Source organism: Phoxinus phoxinus (genome assembly GCF_949152265.1).
Source record: "Phoxinus phoxinus genome assembly, chromosome: 7".
Classification (NCBI taxonomy): Eukaryota; Metazoa; Chordata; class Actinopteri; order Cypriniformes; family Leuciscidae; genus Phoxinus; species Phoxinus phoxinus.
In genome coordinates this window covers 3,622,301-3,637,525 of record NC_136882.1, presented here as the reverse complement: position 1 = coordinate 3,637,525, position 15,225 = coordinate 3,622,301, and the positions used below count along the sequence as shown (strand labels likewise).

At 43.5% G+C, this 15,225-nt stretch overlaps 1 protein-coding gene and 1 long non-coding RNA gene across 2 annotated transcripts in view; both read left to right on the top strand.

Moving 5' to 3' along the window:
* The window catches only part of bpifcl (BPI fold containing family C, like), a 210,383-nt gene that overhangs the window by 21,176 nt on the left and 173,982 nt on the right, over positions 1 to 15,225 (top strand). The window lies entirely within an intron of this gene.
* Positions 10,493 to 13,094, top strand: LOC307001862. The gene is made up of 5 exons (XR_013798336.1): positions 10,493 to 10,659; positions 10,736 to 10,827; positions 10,935 to 11,905; positions 12,143 to 12,296; positions 12,735 to 13,094. It is a non-coding gene; the product is annotated as an uncharacterized lncRNA (long non-coding RNA).

The following is a 15,225-nucleotide window of genomic DNA, read 5'->3' as shown; positions in this document are numbered from 1 at the left end:
CTCTACTCGATCCACGGATCTACCCAGTGTTTGTGTTTCAAAACACTGAGGAGGCCTGTGAAGGCCTAGGTGCTGATCTAACTGGGAGGCCTCACGAGAGGCCTACGACCGTCTGACCAGACTCAGGAGTCCAAGCACTCATAGTGACCCTCAGTGAAGGGAGCAATGGACCGACTGGTAGGAAACCAGGCTGTAGGCAGAATAAGAAGTTCCGGGAGGGAACCAGTAGCACAGGGCGAACACTTTAGTTGAGCCAGGGCACAAGCTTGCTTTCAGCAGCTGCCAAATAAGGTCAGCTGAACTGATAGCAAGCGGCCACTAGCTTCCAGAACCCAGCATTGTTGGGGAACCACTCACAGGGAGGCCTGCGGGGCCTACTACCTGATAACCACAGTTGTGGGAGCTCACCTTCAGGGAGGCCTGGTGAGACCTACTACCTGACAACCACAGAGTGTGAGAGCTCACCTCCAGGGAGGCCTGGTGAGGCCTACTACCTGATCACCATAGTATGTGGAAGCTCAACTTCAGGGAGGCCTGGTGAGGCCTACTACCTGATAACTGGCCCCGAAATGCCACCAGGAAGCCTGACTTGGTGAAACTTACGCCTAGGTGAACGGTTCCAAGGCGGCCTGCTAAGGCCAGCCAGCTAGGGACTCACCTATCAGGGAGGCCTGGTCGGGCCTACTAGCTGATAGCGAGTCAATTCTGCTACAAAGGTACACTGTTGGGAATCATACTATACCAACATAACTATTGGGTCCACCCACAGGAGGCCTAATATGGCTAGCTACCTGGTTGCGGCTTTAAAGTATGTCCCACAATGTTGGGACTCACCTCCGAGGAGGCCTGTCTAGGGCCTACTACCCATCAGTGAGTCAACTGCCCGAACCACCAAGGCCAGCCACATGAGGTGAGCTGGCCTACAGCGCCCCCTTGGGGGCTGCCCATTCGGGAGGCCTGCTGAGGCCTACTATCTAACGGCGCAGCCTACGTTGGCAGATAAGCTGTTTACACAGCGCCTACAGCATTCTGGTACCTAATCACATTGCCCATGGCAGTGTACTCAGCAAAAGCGCTAGCACCCTTTAATCAAGGGGAGTACAACATACGCCACTCTGCCTCAACAGAGGCCCCAGAGTCAGGGGGCCTACCATCTGTACGCATGGGCGTCAGCACATGGCAATGCTCTGGCTTTAAGGGAGCGTACTTCGACAAAAAAGAAGTGAAGGCTAGAATTTTCCGCTCAACCCGAGCCATAGTGGTGCGAGGTAGGATAACACAGAACTGAAAGTGAAGGACTCAGACCTACCCTGTATAACAGGGGAATACTCTCCACCTCACCTTGAGGTTTACCAAGGTGCGGGCCCGCCAGTGGCTCTAGGGGTAACAGAAAATGTATCTGTGCCCAACCTAGGGGAGTGGGGCTTGTTTGTAAGCCAACCACCTACAACCCGACGCTCGAGCAGTAGCTCAGCGAGGTGAGTGAAGCCTATACTGGCGACCCAGATCCGATTGCTAGTTCTGCACTGCAGGGTCGGGCAGAACGACCCGGTCTCTTCATGAGGTGAAAGACGGCCTAACCCTGCTCAATAAAGACCCCAGGATCTTTATAAACCATGCCTCTGCACCACGCTGCATTACTCTAGTCGCCCCAGAATGCAGAGAAGGGGGCGGGCCTTGGCCTAACGACTCCCATTGGAGGAGGCTGTCAACAGGGATGCTAGGAACCTATATTCACAATGTGAAGGTTCAGAGGCAGAAATGCTTACTTTTAGCAGAGCACCTCCACTATCCCTGGCACAGCCTAGGCCAGCTACAGAGATGGCCCTGGTGAGGGCCAGCCTGCAAGCATAGATCTACCTGAGGGCTCGGAGGAGCCACAGCCTTACCAGAAAAATAGTTATTATTTCATACAACTGGCTGCAGAATCGCTCAGCCCACTGAAAACCCAAACAGAGCTCAAGGGGGGCGATGTACTCAGGAAGGAAGTCAAACGGCCCCGTGGGCCGGACATAAGATCTATCTGAAGCTCTAGCGTCAGTCTACACTCTAAGATGAAAATCCTGCGAGAGAACGACCAACTATACTACCCTGAGGTGGCTAACAGCCCGAGGGCTAAAATAATCGTTCTAGCCACCTAAAGGGGAACTTCAGGGCCCAAAATTCCAAATGTATCTTACCTTACATGACCCCATAGCTCTATACAGGGAACGAGGTCTGTAGAGAAAAACAATTTAGTGTCAGCTCTTTGCACACAACATTACTCTTAAGGAAGACCACTCAGCTCACCTGCGGCGTGCGAGGTGAAGACTCACCAAACAGTTCATTATGAACCTGGGTCTACCGCTTTCACATACCTGAAAGGGGCGTTCTCATCAACCAATCCGAGGCGGGCCATCAGAATAATGTTTTCATCATAGGCCCAACCCCAGGCCTGGTGTAAGAAACGCCTGGGGAGTCGGGAAAAAGAGGAGAGGGCTGAGATGTTTTTTTTTTTTTTTCTTATTTAATTAAAACACCCTCCGAGGAGATGATCCGTCACCAACGTTGTGAGCGTTTGTGCTGGATCACCTCTCTCAGATCCCTCTTCTTCCTGCGGGAGTCACAGCGGAGCAGGGCGCAGAAGAGGCGACACTAGCTCTCTGGCCCTGTCTACGGTCCTCGGATCGTGAAGGGCCAGGCTCTCCCGCCTGTCTGGGCTCGGACCCGGATCTCAGCGGTATACAAGTTCTAAACGCCGCTGAGCGCGCCTTCGCCTCCCTGAATTTTCCGACCACCGCCTCCACGGAGGTGCCGAAAAGTTCAGAGGGCGAAACCGGTGCATCGAGGAGAACCTTCTTTTCCTTCTCCCCGATGTCAGCCAGGTTCAGCCACAGATGCCTCTCCGTGGCCACCATCGCTGCCATCGAACGACCGATCGCAGCGGCGGTATGTTTAGTAGCCCGGAGAGCCAGATCTGTGGTGCAGCGCAGCTCAGCCACCGCCTCAGGGGACAGCCCTACCCCCTGGTCGAGATCCTGCAGCAGGTCGGCCTGGTACGCTTGTAACACCGCCATAGTGTGCAAGGCAGCACCAGCCTGACCTGCTGCCGTGTATGCTCTGCCATTCAACCGCGCTGTGGTCTTCAGCGGTTTGGATGGCAGGGCTGGAGCACTCAGTGTCGACGCCCGCCCAGACACGAGATGGTTCGCAAACGTCTCGTCAATGGGCGGCATCGACACATACCCATATTCTCTGATCCCCTCAACATCAGCGAAACTAGCCCGCTGATGTCGATGGATCCGGGCAGAATATGGATTCTTCCATGCCCTCTCGATCTCTGTATGGAGATCAGGAAGGAATGGAAGGCTCGCCTGAGCTGGTGATCTATGGCCAGGGAGAAATCGATCATCAAGCCTGCCGCGAGCGATTTCTACCCTAACGCGCCGCCACGGCAATTGCAACCTATTAGTGGCGCGTTCCATCACATTCAACAGCTCAGCATACACGGGACAGGGTGGCTGAGAGGGTTCAGGATCCACCTGAGAAACCTCCTCCTCATCCATCACCTGCTCGTCCTGAAGAGCGTCTGTTGCAGGAATAGTAGGAAAAATTAGGTCCTCCTCATCATCCACCTGCAACACCTCATCTTCATCCTCCGAATCGTCTGAGAGGATAACACCACTCTCAAGGCGATCGGCGAGATCCCTCTGGGAACCCCATGACGCAAGCCGCCGCTCTGCCTCAGCACGAGCGGGACCTGCGCCACGAGGTACAGATGGTGAGCCCTCCTCCCTCGAGAAGAGGGCCAGACGAGAGCGGAGCGTTCTAAAAGCAAAACGCTCACAGTTTGCACAAACGGCTCCCTCGAGAGCCGCCTGTGCGTGCTCTTTGCCCAGACAGAAAACGCACAGTTTGTGTGTATCACCCGGCGACAAATACCTTGGGCACGGGTCTGCACACTTCTGAAAGCATTGCGCCTTGTCCGTGCGTTTCATTTTTCTCCTTTGCTCGTAATTCTCCAGCGATTAATCAAACAGACAGTCCCTGAAGACGAAAATATGATTTGTCATGTTTGCAAGGCGCCCTTATATACTTCCAGGTCGCACGTTAATGATTCACGGGCTGTCGCCGGTCAATGTGATTGCCGTGCTTTGATAGTGATTTCAGACACCTGTCACGCCTGAGGCATTCCCCAAAGCGTCGATGACGTATTGTCGAGTTCCCTTCGAAAGGGAACTGTAAATTCATTAAAAAAAATAAAGTGGCATAAATTATGGCCATATCTGTCATTTCACGAGTTCACACGTACATATAATCAGATAGACTAAAGGTTATGCGTATCTGGAGTCTGAGGGTAGGGCTCAGAGCTCGGGATTTGGAGAAATCGCCCCATCCCAGCTTGTGATAGGAATAGTAGAAGTGAGGATATGGGAGGAGGAGGGATGCTGATAAACTGTCAATGAACAGAGGTAAGTCTGCTGGATATATACCTCTAACCGAGCGTGCTCCTCCTGAACTTGTTAACGATGTTAATAAAGCATCATTAAAAGCACCAGCAGACGTGTCTGTGTTCAAAACAAACAGAAACACACACACACAAACTTGTTGTTATATGATTATGTAGACTTTCCATAGACAATGTTTTTTGTACTGAACCACATATTCCATATCTAACCCTAAAACAACCTCTTAAAGTGTGTATGTCAGGTAAATTTTTTTTTTTAGATATATTAACCTGTTAGCCTTCACCAGAGCGAGGACGCACTGAAGCGTTTTTTTTTTATATAGTTCAAAGTTACTATCAGATTTAATGTTATTACCTTGACAAACTATACATCATTAAAAAGATATAAGTCTCACGTTTCAGTATTTGACCACTATTGTATTCTGAGAAACTTATAGTGACAGTTATGTCTTAATTTGTGTCAGGATTTATGTATTGAAAAAATGAGTCGATACCTTTAATATGAATTATGAGCATCAGCCGCGTCCATTCAAAAAAAACTCCCGTGTTGTCATGAGAACGCGTGACAAAACAACGTCCCTCAGGGCTTTTGGCTCAAAAATGTGCAGATTTGGAGAAATATTGATAGATTCTCATAGGTTTACATCATATTTCTATAGACAGGAATAATATTTATTGAATTTATATCCAAATGCGTCGATCTAAACATAAAGAGCGCTGGATACTCTGATGTACTGTGTTTTCAATCCATCCAGCAGCCTGAGGGCGATCTATGCACAGAATTTTTCCAAATATGGTGCACAGTGCACTCACGAAGAAGAACCATAACCTGTGACTTTCCAGGACGTCACTCACATAAACAACGCTATCAGAGATCGCTGTAACATGCAGATAAAGATGTTTTGAAGACAATAAACATGATTGCAATGATATTTGATTTACCTGTGTTCTTCGAGTCATGTCAGGTATTTTTATAATAATAGATTACATTTATAATGGAATGCTAATCGATATAGACTTTAGCATTGTGCAGAATACGATAACATAATATATGTTCTGTCTGATTTTCTTTTCTGAAGCCAAATAAGATCATAGAAGATTATTTAAAACACTCGACTTGCGCTATAAAGTAAGTTTGGAGCACACACATGGTTTTAATCTCATAAATTGTCGTGTATTGATGGTGTGCTAAGCTAACATGCTAGCTAGCTCTCTAGTTGCACCTGCCATCTAGCTGTTATTTTTTATGATTTTTTTTCTAAATCGGAATGCTTACTGAAATATTTCTTTATTTGAGAAAGGCATTTGATACAGTTTCAAATGTGAAGTGAAGATTATGAAAGAAATTAGGGGGTGAAAAACCGTGAATAGCCAGTCGTTAGGCATTATAATGGAGACAAAGGAAAAGCATATTTATGGCCATAAGCAGGCTGGAGAGGTGTAAATGTGAGCAGGAGAGAGTGACACTGAATGGGTCTCGTTTGCACCACAAAACAATAGAGACAATAGACTGAATAGATGCTAATATATGACAATAAACACAAGTTTGCATTTTAGAGTCAATTCAAAATAAAGTCATTTGAGATGATCTTGAAAAACATTTAACAAAATACAGAGTTTTAGACTTATCACCTTCAAATTTTAAATATAACATGGTCAGACATGTGTCTTTAGCTGGAGTGCATTTCTAGAGTGCTGACGGGCCAACTTCAATTTAATTTTCATGAAGATGTTTCATAAAAATACATTTCTAATAACTTACACAACTTTGAAGCTATTCATAATTTTTTTTTTCATTATGACAATAATTCATTCTACATTTCCAATAAAGTGCCAGGTGTCAGCTTTCAAATGAGATCATGCCTGTGCTTTTAGTACAAAGCGTCAATGAACTGAATCTGTTTTCGGTTGAGAATGCAATTTCTGGGGATTTTTCAAAAGTGGCGCTGAAGGCTAACAGGTTAAATAAGGTTTAGATGTCTGAGTGAAAATGTAAGTATCATTAAAATTATTACTGTAACTGCCCTACAATAAGCTTTATAGCCATTTCTGTCAAGATCATATTTTTAAAACGCAGCTGAGCTGTGACGTCATACAAGGGAGACGTGCCAACAAAGTTCTATTCAAGTATGGAGAGTTTTGAGTCTGAGGAGATGCAAAATCCCCCTCAAACCTATACGATGGCCCACAGCCATACGATTTTGAGCCTCCCAGGCGGGAGACTGATGAGGAGCCAAACCGAAATGTAAATAATTCATATCGAAGAAACATAAATATCTGGTGTGAAGAAGAACCAGTGGATAGTTGGTCAGGTGTCTGGTAAGTATAGGCGTAACGGTATTCGTATTGAACCGAAACGGTACGGGTGTCACGGTTCAGTGCATGAATATACACGGAGAATACACAGTATATATAAAAAAAATTAAACTCGCGTGCAAATTAATTAATGCGGAACTACTGTTAGATACGCGGGTTATTTAGGGACACCTAATCTGTAGCTCCGCCTTAGCTCTGAAGCTCCTTGGCTATAATGAACAGGCTGCGATCGATGTCAATATTGCAATGCTGGAATATGTTGGTTGGTTGGTGTGTGTGTGTGTGTGTGTGTGTGTGTGTGTGTGTGTGTGTGTGTGTGTGTGTGAGAGAGAGAGGGGGAGAGGGAGAGAGAGGGGCGCGATCGACGTGCTTCTACTACAGTAGCATACACCGTAGGCACCGCATCAGCTGCCAGTCTCACTCGGGTTTTAAATCCCATTTTATAACTCATGAGATCTCCAACCGCGTAGTCCTTCTCAGTGAAATGGGCGCTGCAAATGACCGAAGTCTTGCATACCGAAGCAGCACTGAAGTCGGCGCGTTTGGTCCGAACAAAGTTGACCCAGGCACGGAACACAGTGGACTCTGTGACCGGTTTTAACGGTGTTTTTGCACCCAGCACAAACGCAGTAATTCACCATCGTGAAAATACGCCTGCGTATACTAACGACCTAACTTAAATAACTAACTAAATAACTAAATAAATGTCCTAATCACTAATTCTCTCGCTCTATCACTCGTGCAATTATCAACACAGCTCATTGAGCTGGGGAGACGTCTCCCTGTTATGACGTCAAACGATTCGTTTGGAAGGAGGAGCAGTTTTAAGGGAGGACTGAAAATAACGAACTTTTTCATCTTATATTCTGCCTTTAGGAATCGAAAAACATACAAAACAATACATCAACTTGTCAAACGTGTATTTCCCCTCACTATTTTGTGTTAATCAAAATTAAAAATTTAACCTGACATACACACTTTAACAGAGAAACAGAAAACATTCACCATTTTTATATACCAACGTAATGCCCTAGTTTCACACCAATGAGGTGCCAGGAAGTTTACTATTGCGGTTTACCTTTATTTTTCCTTTACATTCTGCTACATTCATCACCTACCGTGGTCATGGCTGACAAAACCATTTTCTTTGTTTAGTGGAGCATTTCTCAGTAGATGCAGGTGGTTTTGCAGAAACAGAAACCGAATGCAGAGAATCAATTGACCTCAAACATTTACCAATGTCATGCACCGGGGCAGCTTCTTGTTCATTAAACTGTAACCTTTAATTTTTTGTTCGCCTTCAGAGAATATAGTTCCCAGTATTTATACGGTTAAAATATGTCTGTGTCTCATGTGACTTTGTTTTTTGTACACTCTGTGACTATACAAATCACAACATGTAAATAGGAAAATGTTTGCGTTATTTTGTCACTTATTTGGATTAGTATGCTAGCTACAACCATTTACATCCAGTCTTTGTGCTATGCTAGGCTAGCGGTGGGTGCGTCAAACAGACTTATAGCACGCACGGAGATGAAAAAGGTATGTATGGACTTATCTAACTCTGGGGGATAAAGTGAATAGGCTAAAGTCCCAAAAAGTCGGAGTGTTCCTTTAAAACTAAACTGACAGGGCAATAGATAAATAACACAATTTAGTAAAGATTTGGTCCAGTTTGGTATTAAATCATTAAATGGTGTTTTTATTCAAAATATGGATTAGATGACTTTTAATTGGTCCTCATCTAAATTGTCCCTTACAGCTTTATTTCATATTTTCTTTACAGAAAAAAAATATGGAGAGGCCCCAAAGAAGCTCTGCATCATCTTGGTCTTTTCGGCAGCTGAACACCTCAGAGCGCTGGGAAGAAGCAAGACCATACCACCTAAAATGTCTTATTGCAAAGAGGCTGTTGCTCATCCCTTGTGTTGGCTTTGCCACGAGCCTGCTGTTATTAGGTTGGTTTTCATTAATATTCAACTTTAATTACCCAGGGTAGGTTTGCTGAGAATAAATGCTCAGTGCCCTGCTTTATAGGCTAAGATATATGTCTTTTGGGATGGGAGAAAACTTGGATACCCAAATGAAAAACACATTAATGAGAAAATTCAATATAGGAACTTCTTGCTGTGAGGTGACAGTTCTAAACACTGAGCCACTATGCAATCCTATACAATATAATACAAACCTAGTATCTAGCTTAAATTGAGCGTATTGTACTTGAGTTATTCACCTGAAAAAATGTCTTATATTAGATTTTATTTTTTTTAATTCTCCAAAGAGTGTCTTTCCTGATGAATGGTTCTGTGGGGACTGTGATGTATTGCGTCACAAAAACAGCCACTCCACAACAGGGAAAGCCTGATTAATGTTTTTTTTTGAAGCCATTCCTCCAACCTCATGCATCATTAAAGGGGCAGGTGGATATTGCACCCATGAGCAAGGTATGTTCCCACGAAATCCCTAATTTTGTTGTTCATGTGTCTGCAGCCAGTTACAGATAATCTAAATGAATGGTTTTCTTTCTTTTTGCCAGCTTTCATTTTGCCTACTGTGAAGGTGCCAGACTGCTCCTGTCAAGGCACAACCTTCACTGTGTTACGAGGCAAACCAGTGATTTTAATTACCATCAATGGTAAAAATTCACTATTTAGATTTCTATTGTAGGTTTGATGTTTGTCACACTAGTGTGCTATGGCATGATTGTGCTTTCAATTGCATTAGTGTAAAAACCTATAGCACATGGTATTATCATTAACTGAAACAAAGACATCTTTTTATTTTTGAGAAAAAAAAGAAAAAAAAGAGATTTTGCAAAACATTAACATCCTTCCATCATGAAGTCAAATCAACACAGCTGTTTGGAATTTGGTGAATCAGACAAATGTAAACAATGTAGGTGTGATATTACTCCATAAGTTAGTTATGAGTGCTATACTGAGACAATAAGAACTACATTGTAGTGTCTTTCAACCAATCACAATGTGCAGAATGAACTTACTGTTGTAAAATTAAGTATGTGCATGTGTATTTATAATTTTTTATATTTACTTTTTTTGGCGTTTTGACTTGCATCAGCCACTATATGTAAGTCAAACATGCCAGCAGCAGTGGACCCCAGACTTGAAGGACCTCCTTAGCAGTGGATATTGGCTAGCCTTTGTCACCAATTCCACACTTTACACACTGGACCTAATGAGCTCCTTTCAGGAACTCAAGGTCATCTCTCCGGGACTCTCCAGACAAGCCTTCGCAAAGCTGCTGGAGCATCACACTAAGTGTGGAGGAAGAGTAAGTGTAATTTTTATTACCGTCTTATAACATTTCTTTCTGTTTCAGCTGAAATAAACCGGGAGCTATATCGCTTTCGCTGGACCAGAAGGTGGTCTTTGTTCCAGTCCTTTTATTGATTTATTTTCTTACTTAATATATTTAAATGGATGGATTTCCTATTTTTCTTTCTTCCTCAGCTCTGATGATCCTGGCTTTTTTGAGGGGCTCTTTGTGGCTGAAGACAGTGCGGTGTCTAGATTTGTCGACACCATACAGAAAGCAGTGCGAAATGCAAGTTTTACAACTTGGGAGTGAGACTTCAACAGGGAGACTTCAGGGAGAGCTTCTAAATTGGATGAAGAGGGGATGGAGGTTGTTGTGTGTCGCCATGGATTCCTTCTGAAAGCCCTTAATATGTACGGGGGGGGGGGGGGGGGGGGTGTACAAATTGTGATTGTGTTATTTGGCTATATAAATCAAATCAAATTGAATTTCTTTCACTCTTTACTGTCAGATTAAATGGAGTGGTAGAAACCAGGAAGGAGCAGGGACAACCGCCGGTGAGCAAGTTAACAGCTACCTTTCACGTTGTGCCCTGAAGACCAAATATATGTCCAAAGCAGGTGATCAGAGCATTTACAATATTCTTCCATACTTTTTTTAGATTGAGATCATAACCTCATTATTTGCTTTCAACAGCTCGGGTGGACATGCTTACATTGCATGCAAAGGGGTGGAATCACAAAAAAACTCTCTCCCTACATCAGGCACTTTCCACAAGATATGTGAAGGTAAGTCTCCTATTAATTGTTTTGTGTGTCCTTTTGTTGTGTACACTTGGCCTGTTGTTAATCGTACAAAGTTTTAATCCTGATTATTGTATAACACTGTTCATCAGAGACTCCAGGATGAGACTGCAAGGCTAGATGAACTAAAAACAGAGGTACATTGCACAGATGAAGTGGTGTCACAGTGGCTCTGATGTGAAGGAATGGGCAGCTGGTGGTAAGCATGACCAGATAAAAGAAACAAAAAAATATCCTTTTCCACTACTATCTGAAATTTTAATTGTGATATTCAAGAGCAGCCAAAGATAGTAGACTGATCATCTGTGCATTACAACAGTTGGGGACATCAAATGCCACCAAAGCCAACTACATGTCACCATCAGGTGTTATGCCATGTTTATGTTGAGTTTATTGTATATATTCCAGTTTCCCTGCAGGAAGTGCACATACCAAGTATAATGAAGTTTAAAAGATTATAAGTTATTTTATAGTATATATAAATTCAAACTCTGAAACTGTTCTATTTTGTTTTAACAGTGAATTTGCTTTCCCTATTACTTCTACAGAGACACCAGATACATCTCATGCTAGTCAAGGCATCACACACAGAGGACTTCAGCAATCAATTGAGTGGCTTTACCTTAGTGTGAGGCAGCGGAAGAAAACTCTATAGTTATACCATTCTGACAGTAGAGAGTATAATAGGTTAATAAATTGAAGCTACTGTATGCATCCTACTCCACCAACAAATACATTGAATCAATTTGATTTAAAAACTGCCCATTCTAAAGTAATTTAAGCACAACATGCTTTCACTTTTTGGCTGTAATACATTTTTTCTTGTTGAACAGTTGTGTCACAAACCTCTGCCTGTACTTTGTCTTTCTAGACAGCAGCAAGCTTCGCCACCGCCTTCGAAGGAAGCTAGCAGAAGACAAAAAGCTCCTTCTTCAGGAGATTTGGAAATATAATGGTCTTGTACTAGACTCTGCCACAAACATTGACGTTGCTGAGGTGGAGCATTCCCTTAATGAAGAGAGCACTGTGTCTCGGATATGGCCGTGGGAGGTTCATGGCACTGGTATGCAAGTTGTCAGATGCTTCACAAGAATTGATTTACTGCTCTGCTATATGGAGTATAATGAACTAAGGCATGCATGTAGTATATTGAGTGTTGTAATATTCATTTACCGGTAGTTTGTGTATTTTCAGTTTTTTTATTATAAATGAATTGGATTTAAAAAAGTATGTTTGTAGTTACAAAACATTGCAGTGCTATTATGCAAGATTAAGATGTATAACTGTTATTGATTCTTAGCAAACATTTCAATCAAGAAACAATTGCATGACCAAGTGATGTTGACAATGCGACTGCGAGAGGAAACAAGCATGTTGGTGTTTGGAGATGGCACAACACTGCTCATGGTTGCAGAGCCTGGCAATGGTTCTCAAGAACAAGATGGCTGAGGAGGGTAAGTTGAATAAAAACCCTGTCAATATAATTATATTACAATATATTGTAAAGTATGAATAGAAAAAAAAAAATCACACCATATCAATCTCTCAGTCACAGAACTTGGATGCTCTGTTTGCCGTGGTCATTTGGCTTGTACTTAATAAAATGGGGATTATAGTTGCTCGCTATGGTAACAAGTCAGTACGGCTTTAAAGTGTATCACGTTTGCTTGAGAGATGTGCAGATTTGTTGTACTACGGCTGTTACATGAAAGCTGAAATTAACAAAAGATTTTTGAACATTGTAATTTGTGTCCTGATATGTTACATGAGGTTAATATAACATCTAGATTAAGCTTATTATTATCTACTCCATTGAAGTTGTTTGGCCTTATGAAGCAATCTTAATATGTAGTTTGTCTTTAATGTAATCTCTTTTGTATTTTGAGACGCAGACGAGGGAAATTAGGGACTTTGCTGTCTCTTAAGAAGAAAACTGTCTGAGGTGTCAGAAAGGTTGCAAGTCGTCCTCCAATTGTAAAGACTGCTTTAGGTCCTGAGGCCTCTGTCCTTCTGCATGTTGACGCAGAAGATCTAAGTGGCCTTAGTAGTCCAGACACCAGTGAGGGTGAAGAGGAAAACAGAATTTAGGTAATTTATTTATTCATATGCATGTTTGTTTCCATTTGCAACATGGTTGTTTGAAGTATTTTTTTATGACAACAATGTTTTAAAACCTCTGGCTATCAAAACCACTTCACATGTTGAAGCTTAATTTGCTCAGAAACCTATGCAGAGCCAAATTAGAGGTAACAATTATTTCTCATTTTACTGTTGGGGTTCTTGTGATAATAAATATAAATATGATCTCGATCTGGCAAAAATGTGAATAATTAGTTTAATAATAAATGAAATATTAACGCGTTGTGAAATACAGATACGTGTCACCAAAGCTACCTTACAACTGCTAATTCAAATTAACTGTAGAATATTTCAAACTACTACCAACGCAATATAAAATTAATATGAATACCGTTTTTAGACTTGAGGTGTAGCTGGGTGCTGGGAATTTTAACAATTCTTACCTGACGTCTCTTCATCTTGATGACTTATCTGCATGTGGCTGTCTCAGAAGTGAATGATGAGTTGAACGTCTGTCACGTCTGGCCCCTGAGGGGGCTCAGTACCTAGATACCGGACAATCAGACGGGGTGGTTGAAACCATACTTCGCTCTAGGGCTCCATCCACTAGGAGTTTATACGGCCTCAAGTGGAATGTCTTTTCCACTTGGTGTAGAGAACATGAGTTTGATCCAGTTAACTGCCCAGTGGCTTCAGTTCTGGAGTTTCTCCAAGATCGTTTCTCTGAGTGTCTCTCCCCGTCCACACTTAAGGTTGAACTGTTGAATTGATACAACTAGGCTTGCTTTGATACATCGTGACTCTATAAATTGAGTTAATAGTTAGTTTTATAGTTAGATTTCCATCGAAATGGTGCTAAATTGCATTGTGAAAATCACGACAGCAATAAGACTCTCTATCAGTTTCCATTGGCGACAGCGAGAGCACTGCACAGCGAGAGCACTGACACCACCAGTCCGCCCCAGCTCGAGTCTGCCCAGGCAATTCCTCCTGACAGTCGAGCGGTCTCGATGGTCTCGCTCCTCTACTGCAGCAGCTGCTCCGGCCGCCTCTTGTTCCGCCATCTCCCGCAACCGTTCATCGCTGTATTGCGGCTCGTACAGGTAGCCGCGAGCATCCGATTCTCGCAACAGATCTTCGAAATCCCCTTCTGCCATTTCAACTTCAAAACTACCTTCCGCCATGGTAATTAGTCTTTTATTTTAACTTTGCCAAAGAACAAGAGCCTGTTAGCAACTGGAGAGATGGCTGACACAATCTTTACATTCTGTGAGTGAGATCCCCCCCTCTATGGGCGTGGTGAAAACATGCAGAACAGCTACTACTACTGGTTGTAGTTTTAGGCCTCTGGCCAAAATATCCTCATATGACGCAAAATGGTGATTTTTTTCCGGACTAAAAATACATAAATTTCATCTCAGGGGGATATGAGGCAAGGGGGATCATGGTAATTAGAAAATAATACTGTCTTTCTACTGATACAAAGCTTAATGCTAAATCCTGAAGTATCCCTTTAAGTCGGCTTCGCCCAAGGACCTTACGTTCAAGATGGCTTTTCTTTTAGCTATTACTTCTCTTAAGAGGGTGGGAGATCTTCAAGCCCTGGCAGTAACGCCAGCCTGCTTGGAGTTTGCCCCAGGCGGAGTTAAGGCCATACTGCACCCGGGACCTGGCATGTTACATGTGCCTTCTAACATGGCAAGGTCCACGGTCCTGCAAGCATTTCATCCTCCACCTCATGTGTCGGCAGAAGAAGAGAGGCTAGTACGCCTGGCGCACGTGTGCTCTCGTCCTAGCTGAGTGCCTGAGATCAGTTTCACTCTAGGGCAGGCCTTTGTCGGTGCGTGGCCGAGTGGGCATTCGTTTCCCAAAGAGTCGTTTTCAACGATGCAGTGTTGAGTTCCCTACGAAAGGGAACGTCTCGGGTTACGACTGTAACGGGAATGAGACACTGCGTCTTGCCACGCCCCTTAACGCCTGGGAGCGGCTTGCTTCATCGCGAGGCTAGTGTGTGCCGGCGTCACTTATGCATCCGTTTATGCTGTCACATGCTACGTCATTACACAATACCAATCAGGATTGGATTAGTTTCATTCATACATCAGAGGCGCACGCTAAGGGAGCGTCCCCAAAGAGTCGTTTTCAACAATGTAGTGTCATGTTCCCTCCTCAGGGAACAGGGGTTACAGTCGTAACCCGAGACATTCTCCTTTTAAGTTTTTGGCTTTTAGTATAAATATGTCAGCCAGTGTTATAAGCTAGTGTGCACCAAAACAATGACAAAATGTGCGTTTAGAAGACCAA